Source organism: Colobus angolensis, unplaced genomic scaffold (genome assembly GCF_000951035.1).
Source record: "Colobus angolensis palliatus isolate OR3802 unplaced genomic scaffold, Cang.pa_1.0 Scaffold264, whole genome shotgun sequence".
In the NCBI taxonomy this organism is placed as follows: domain Eukaryota; kingdom Metazoa; phylum Chordata; class Mammalia; order Primates; family Cercopithecidae; genus Colobus; species Colobus angolensis.
Window position 1 is genome coordinate 1,505,192 of NW_012115866.1, and position 8,319 is coordinate 1,513,510.

Here is an 8,319-nt window from a genome sequence, read left to right on the forward strand (position 1 = left end):
AATCTGAATTTCTTGAGAGATAGCATGGTGTGAAAGAGAATGCCCAGCCTTCAGAGTCAGCCAGTCCTGAGTCTGAATCCCATGGCTCAGAGCCCAGAAACCTTGAACAAATAACGTGTGCCAGTCTCTGTCCTAGTGTTTTTGCATAACAGTGAAAATAACTATCTTGTAGATTTGGAAGGTCACTTATGGAAGGTCACTCACTGAGTAACCAAAACTTGGCATGTGCTCAATAAATGTTGGTTTTCTTTCTTTCTTTTTTTGCCAATAAAAATGATGTGTTGACTGTATTTACACACAGATTTTATAACTGTCACTTAATTCCAATATGCCCTCATTCTCTCATTGTGTGTATTCAAATGCAAAGTAAATAAGCCTTTCAGATGCTTTTTTTTTTTTTTTTTGAGACGGAGTCTTGCTCTGTCACCCAGGCTGGAGTGCAGTGGCCTGATCTCAGCTCACTGCAAGCTCCACCTCCCGGGTTCATGCCATTCTCCTGCCTCAGCCTCCCCAGTAGCTGGGACTACAGGCGCCCGCCACCTCACCCGGCTAGTTTTTTGTATTTTTTAGTAGAGAAGGGGTTTCACCGTGTTAGCCAGGATGGTCTCGATCTCCTGACCTCGTGATCCGCCCGTCTCGGCCTCCCAAAGTGCTGGGATTACAGGCTTGAGCCACCGCGCCCGGCCTCAGATGCTTTTAAAGTTGAAGCCCAAATGAATTGATTACGTTTTGAGGGAAGGCTGTGCATCTATCATTCATTTTTAGCATAATCAGACAATACTGACAAGAGGAGAAATGAAAACAACATTGGTCAAATTGGTTGAGCTCCATTAATTACCATTACCCAAAAGTCTGAGTGAAAATCAGGTCAGCTAAATGACACTATTCTCATTAGAAATCATATTAAAATTTTGCAACTAAAGGGTTGATATACTCTAAGTTATCTTTTTTGAATATGCCAGGTTTTGTCAATTTGCCTCTGCAATTTCTAAAGTATCTTTATCCTTATATCCATCCTCTCTGTAGCCTCCCAAAATAAAGAGTTAAATCTCTATCTTCACTAATCACAGAACCTTTTAACTATTCGCCCCTGGATTCTGTGTCTCCTCACAACTATCTATCTGAAACACAGAAGCCAAAGTAACACTTCCATTTTCACATCAGCATCTGGTAAATAGCCTCTGACCCAGTCTCCCCAGTGATACCCTGTCAGTCCAGCTGCTCCACCATCCTTCCTCTCTCCAGACTTCAAGTTCAAGGAGCTTAATGCATCAGGGCACCTTGCCCTGTACCAACTCTAGTTAATTCATGTCCAGGCTGGCTGTCGCTATATGCTTATAAGCTTTGGATACTGCCTATGATCCACCAAATAAAGTCGAGATCCCTTGGCATGGTATCAAGGATTCTCATAATGGAATATCATTTTCAGCCTTATTTACAAATAATATGAATGATATCCTAAACTAGGATATCTCAACACTTAATATGTGCACAAATCATTTGGGGATCTTGCTTAAACTTTAGATTCAGTCAGGTCAAAGTGAGAGCCTGAGATCCTGCATTCCTAACGAGGGGATGTTGATGCTGCTGTTCCACAGACCACAACTGGAATGCCCTCTGGTCTTGGTTAATTGGTTGATACCTCAAAGCCAAGCTCAAATGCAACCTCCTCACTAAAATTTTCTCTGATTTTCTGAAGTAAATACGAACTCTTTCTCCCTGGAATTCTTGTATGTTTGATTGGGAAATCAATCACCAAACAGGCCCAACTAGCAGAGTTTTCATATATATTTCCATTTTAAGACAAGTTTTATTGTTTCCCTCTAAGTTGACCCAAGCATACCTTTAAATGATCTGCACATTCATGATTAGTTCTGCACAGTAATTAAAGTACTGCAGGAAGCTCCCATTCATTCAGGGTAAAATAACCAGAAAAATGTGAACAACTTAAATGGTGCAGAATTGCATGATAATAATTTATGTTCATCGTAATAGCCCAAAGGCATAGGGAGCCTAAAGTAGTTTCTGAATCATCAAAGAAAGATTAAAATTATATTCGGCATATTTTAGTGTTAAGTGAAATTGTGTTCTAATTCTCTGAAAACTGACATGGGTGTGTGTGTGTGTGTGTGTGTGTTCTGATTCCTTGAAAACATATAAGAAATGTGTAATTGTCATTGTCAGTTACATGCAATATTTATCACCCTTAGCACCAATTCTGTGCCTGTCATTCCCCTATCACACATGCATACACACTCACATGCACACACACCCATACGATTTCTCAGAAAATAAAATAGGAAGGCTCGGATTCTACTGTGCATCCAAATTCCCAAAATAAACTCCTTGGAGCCCTCTTTTTTTTCCCCCTAAAATTGAAGAACTTGTAGTTATCTGGACTAAGCCTAGATACAGGCTATTTCTCCATCATTATATATTCTCATAATGAATGCATATTGTGTTTCATTCCACAGGGATTTGCAAAGGGTGACATGCATTCCCATACTAAAATCTAAAAAATGAATTAAATATGCAGAAGAGAAAAATAACAGCCAAATATAAATGAAGCCAGGAAGAGCAGTTGCCTGGGCATGGGTTTCGTAAGGTGTTGCCCCATTGTTGGCCTGGAGCAGGGGTGTCAGTATGCTTAGGTCTGACTTCCTGCCTCCACTACCTCTTTCCTTTCTCCTTCCCACAACCTGCCAGGTAGTTGGATAGGTTTTAACCCGTTCTTCCACTCTGGGACTTGTGTATACATATATCCTCCTTTTTCCAGAGGTGATGTATGCCTCCTGTCCTCCCTGGGAATATATTGGAATTCTTGCTTCATTTACTAGGAGAATAAATCATACATTTGTTCAATATTTTCTTAAAACATGACATTCAATGCATTATTTCCCTAATAAACTATTGTTCCCTCCCCCTACCCACCACTTCCACTCCAATGACACTTTCTTTCATCCAGAAATCTACCTCCTTCCAAGGAAGTGGGACATAGGTTTCATTCTGCATGTGTGTATTCATCTTCTAGGCCCCCAGACTTTGGCCAAGTGAGCTTCATTATCGGCTGAAAGTCTCACTTCCGATCAGTGGGGAATCCTTCTCATCCTCTTGGCTTTCTTAACTCTGGCATCATTCACAATGGAGTCTAGCTATACAATCAGGAAAGATTTCCTCTAGTTGGGGTGAGCCTGGAGTGGGCCCTGCATTGCCAGTAGGCCCCAAAGCAGCAGCAGGTGAGGTCTAGCTCTTCAGCTGACACCCTGCCACATCCTGTTTGTTCCTCCAGAGCCTCACTCAAGAAATAAACAGATGACAGCCAAGCACGGGCTTCTCTAGGACTCTCATGGCTCCCCCAGTTACCTTTGGGGGAGGCCTTTCTCAGGACATTTAATAGTCTGTATGCACACGTAGCTATATTTTGCATAGTTGACCTGGCAAAAGTTAGAGTGGAGTCTGGGTCAAAACCCTGAGAGAGAGAATAGGCAGGCACAGATGCAGGACACAGGACTGTCAATGGAAGGAGGAAGGGGAGGGCCATAAGCCTTTATCTTTGAGGCCCCTTCATGGATACTTGTCTTTGAAGGAAGAGATCCCCTTCCTAAAGAAGAAAACTAAACTCTACAGAATAAGTGTAGGTCAACAGGAGAGGCCCTGGGACAAAGTTGGAGTGGCTGTGCTGCAGAGGGGAAGACTGGCAGTCATTGCTAGGCTAGAAGCAAGACCCAAGTGAGTCTTGAGTGGCAGGGCTGGGGGGAGCAGGTTGTCCACAGTGAGTCTTGAGTGGCAGGGCCCGGTGGGGGTGGGTTGTCCACAGGCTGGGGCCACTGCCAGTGGAATGTCCAGGGTGTCTTGGTCACTAGGAGAAGGAGTGTCTGTATCTTAGTTCTTAAAGCATGAGGGAAGGAACTTCTTTCATAAGGATCAGGAGACTAACTGGAAGTTGAGCAGGCCTGGGCTGTTGCTGAGCAATGGTCACCCACTGCAGCCATCAGTCTACCAGCCATGGAGCATTCAGTACAAGAGGCTGTACTGGCCTCCCTCCCACAGCTGACCCATTTTGCCTGTGGACAACCCCCTGTTGTGGCCCTAGATACTTTATAGTAGACTGACAGAGGCTTGACCTTTTGTAAGTGGAAGGGAAACTTTGCACCCTGACAGAATTAGGACTGAGCAAAATGGACTGGAAATTTCCTCGAGCCAGGACAGCAGCTGTACAACATCCTGCCTCTGCTACACAAGTTCTCTCTTGCATTCTCCTCGCCTTACATTCTGTCTTCAGCTCCTAGAATCCCTTGGTTTCTGATTGCCCATAACTTGTCTCCTGCTTGACTCAAAGCTTCAGGTCAAAGCCTGTTTCTTATAAATCTACCTTGCTTCTTACACACAATTTATCTTGACCTCCGCTATTTGTCTCTGCTATTTGATTCAAAGCGTTGGACTTCCTCTTATCCATGACAAGTACCTGGTTCTTCCAATTATGTTTCATTTTCCTCAGGCTCACTTTCTTACTCTTTATTTACGTTGACTGCCATTTACATCCATTGTGTAAAAATATTTAAAACCATCATGAAAAGTGCAGTCTTCATGTAGCGAAAAGTTACTAAAGATGAAGACAGAGTTATATCAGGATTTCATACATGACCAAGTTCTCAGCACTATGTCAACTCTTATTATCATGAGAGGCTATGTGATAACTACGATGATGCATACTCTACAATAGTGGGCCTCATTATTATGTTTTTATACAATCAAGGCACAATCTATTAGAATGGGAAGAGACCCTGGAGATAATAAGACACAACCCTACCATTTTACAGAGGGGTAAATTGTGGACCAGAAAGATTAAAGGCTTTGCCCCATATCATAGGGTTAGTCAGTAAGGATGCTAAGGTCAAAATCTGGGTCTTGAATTTTCTGGTTTAATACTCTTTCCACTATGTCAAAAGGTGATTTGACATACATAAGTGAGTAGAATTGTATTTTTTTAAAAAGTCAAAGTTTCAACAAGTGAAGCTCAAGAGGAATTTGTTTCACTCATTCATTCTGTTCCCATTTATTGAATGTCCACTATATGCAGGCCCTGTACTGGGCAAAGGAGGTGAAGTTGTGAGGAAGCAGAGGTCAATCCTATGAACCTTAAACATTAAGCAAATATCCATGCAAATAAATTACCTTGTATCTTATTGATTTGCAAATGCAACTACTTTTTAAACATCTCAGCACATTCAAATTTGAGACACGTTGTACCATCAATACCATCAATACGTCTTATGATGCAGTTGGCCTGTAAGGGAGTCAAGTTCTTCCGGATTGTATATGAATTTGCTTCTTCCACCCAGGCCACTTTCAACATGGGATTCCTTTTAAACTATACTCTCCACTTGAGGTTTTCTGGACCACAGAAAACTTGTTGGTGGACTTTAGACCACAAACCCGCAAGATGATCACCTCCTGATTCTCTCCTGAAAAGGAGAGACTTTTCTTTCTCCTTCCATCTGGAGCTAAGGTTGAAACTGGCAAGTTTCCTTGCTGTCCCTTTCTACATGCTGGGTCATGTGCCCTTACTTCAGTAGGCCAGCTTTGCATGGGAAATCTCAGGCTAAATTCTTCACTTTGAGCTTCTTTTCATGAACTTTCTCAGAGGTATGTACAATAATGGTGCATTTTACAATTAGTGGCATCTTAGGTTCTATAAAATATAATAATTATAAATTGTGATAAGAATTGTGGAAAAAAAACAGTCAGAATGGTACAAGGAAATATAATAGGTGACCTAATTTAGATCAAAGGCCTCTATGAATAAGTGACAGGTAAACTGAGTCCCAAAGACTAAGACAGTAGGCCCAGGAGTTAAGCATCTCAGACAGGGAGAACAGTCTGTGCAAAACCCACTCGGGTAAAAAAAAGAAGACAGCATTGCGTTTAAATCCTTTTAGTGTGATGATCTCCAAAGTGTTAATATCCAAAAGAAAATAATGTCTTTTCAATGAATAGCTTTTCCTTGAAACTGAAATAGAAATATGATGGATTCTGATTTCTACACTACTTTCTTAAAAATTGTATTTTTAAAAGCAAATAGAGTTATGCCCTGTAATTATAATTATCACCCACAATTTCCTCAATCTAAAGTTGATTATGTTCTCTGTTGCTGTGCTAAAAGCACAGTGACTTGACATGTGGAACAGTAAGCCTTTTGCATAGGGGAGGTATTAAAACCATTCCCTCTCACTGTTTTTCTAGAACAGCCCCATCTCCAGGTTCTGAGCATTCCAGACAGGGGAAATAGCCCATGGCACTAGAGAATAAAGTATGACTTTTAATAAGTTCATGAAAGGAGCCTTCCCAGCTGGTATATGGAGAACACCATTCCTCTCAACCAATCCTCTTTAAATCGGTGCAAAAGCCAATGCCCACTGCAGCATTCCTCAAATGGTGCTTCCTGAGACTTCAAAAAAGTGATGGTAACAAAAGCACAATTCCTGATATTGTGAAATATATATAGTCATGAACCACATAACAAAGTTTCGGTCAAAGATGGACCATATATATGACAATGGTCCTATAAGACTATATTATCGTATTTTTAATGTGCCTTTTCTATATTTAGACATGTTCAGATACACAAATACTCATTGTTGTATTACAGTTTCCCACAGTATTCAGTACAGTAATGTGCTGTGCAGGTTTATAGCCTAGGAACAATAGGCTATACCATAAAGCCTAGGTGTGTAGGAGGCTGTACCATCTAGGTTTATGTAAGTACAGGCTCGCATGTTCACACAACCATAAAATTGCCTAATAATGCATTTCTCAGACCATATCCCTCATCACTAAACAAGACATGACTGTATCTTGTTTCCTGATATACAGCGCCTAAAATTCTTGGAATCTCCAGAGTGATAAGAGTGTCTTTTGTATGCTAATGAGATGGCTGGTGACCTTCCTAAACTGCTTCATGAAGGGGGCTGGTTTCCAGAAAGACCCAGACATGATTACAAACTTGAAACTTTCTTTTTTTTTTTTTTTGAGGCGGAGTCTTGCTCTGTCGCCCGGACTGGAGTGCAGTGGCCGGATCTCAGCTCACTGCAAGATCCGCCTCCCGGGTTTACACCATTCTCCTGCCTCAGCCTCCGGAGTAGCTGGGACTACAGGCGCCCGCCACCTCGCCCGGCTAGTTTTTTTTGTATTTTTAGTAGAGACGGGGTTTCACCATGTTAGCCAGGATGGTCTCGATCTCCTGACCTCGTGATCCGCCCGTCTCGGCCTCCCAAAGTGCTGGGATTACAGGCTTGAGCCACCGCGCCCGGCCTGAAACTTTCAATTCTATCCCCCAATCCCGAGAAAGGGGAGAGAGGAGAGAAATTGAAGATTGAGTTGATCACCAATGGCCCAATGATGTCATCAATCATGACTATGCAATGAAGACTCCATAAAAACCTGAGAAAGGACAAGGTTGGACAGAGCTTCCACAAAGCTAAACACGTGGAGATTCCTGCAGGGTAGAGCACCTAGAGAGGGCAGGGAAGCTCCATGCCCTTTTCCACAGACCTCACACTATGCATCTCTTCCATCTGGCTGTTCAACTGTATCCTTTGTAATGTCCTTCATAATAAACCTGTAAACATAAGTAAAGTGTTTCCTGAGTTCTGTGAGCTGCTCTAACAAATTAATCAAACTCCAGGAGGGGGTTATGGGAACCCCAATTTATAGCCAATCGGCAGAGGGGCAGGCCACAATCTAGGGCTTGTGACTGGCATCTGAAGTGCGATGCAGTCTTGTGGGGCTGAACCCCCAACCTAAGGGATCTGATGCTGTCTCCACGTAGATAGTGACAGAATTAAGTTGACTCAGAGAACAACCACCTGGTATCCACTGGAGAGCTGGGTGGAGAATTGATTGCTTGGTGTATGGGGAGAAAAAAACCATCCATCTGGTCACAGAAGCATTGTGTTCTGTGTTGAATAGAGAAGAAAGGACAGGAAAACACATCTTGGCTTTTTTCCACTATCTCCTAGTGTCTTTTTCTCATGCATGGCTCTACAGCAAATAGCATCCAGGGATTTCCTTGCGATCAACAGACCATCTTAAAACTTTGAAAATTCCAATTTGTTGTAAATATATTGAACAATCAGTACACTTTTACTTGTATTTTCGGAGTTCTGCTATAAGAGTTTCTTAATAAAGTAAATGGTAAAGTCCTGTTAATTTACTGCATTGTAGAAGTGCCCAGTTATAGTATAGCTTGTCCAGATGAAATTTCCTTTCTTTTCAATCCAGCTCAGTGATCCTAAGTGACCAAAAGACATTAATTCCTAA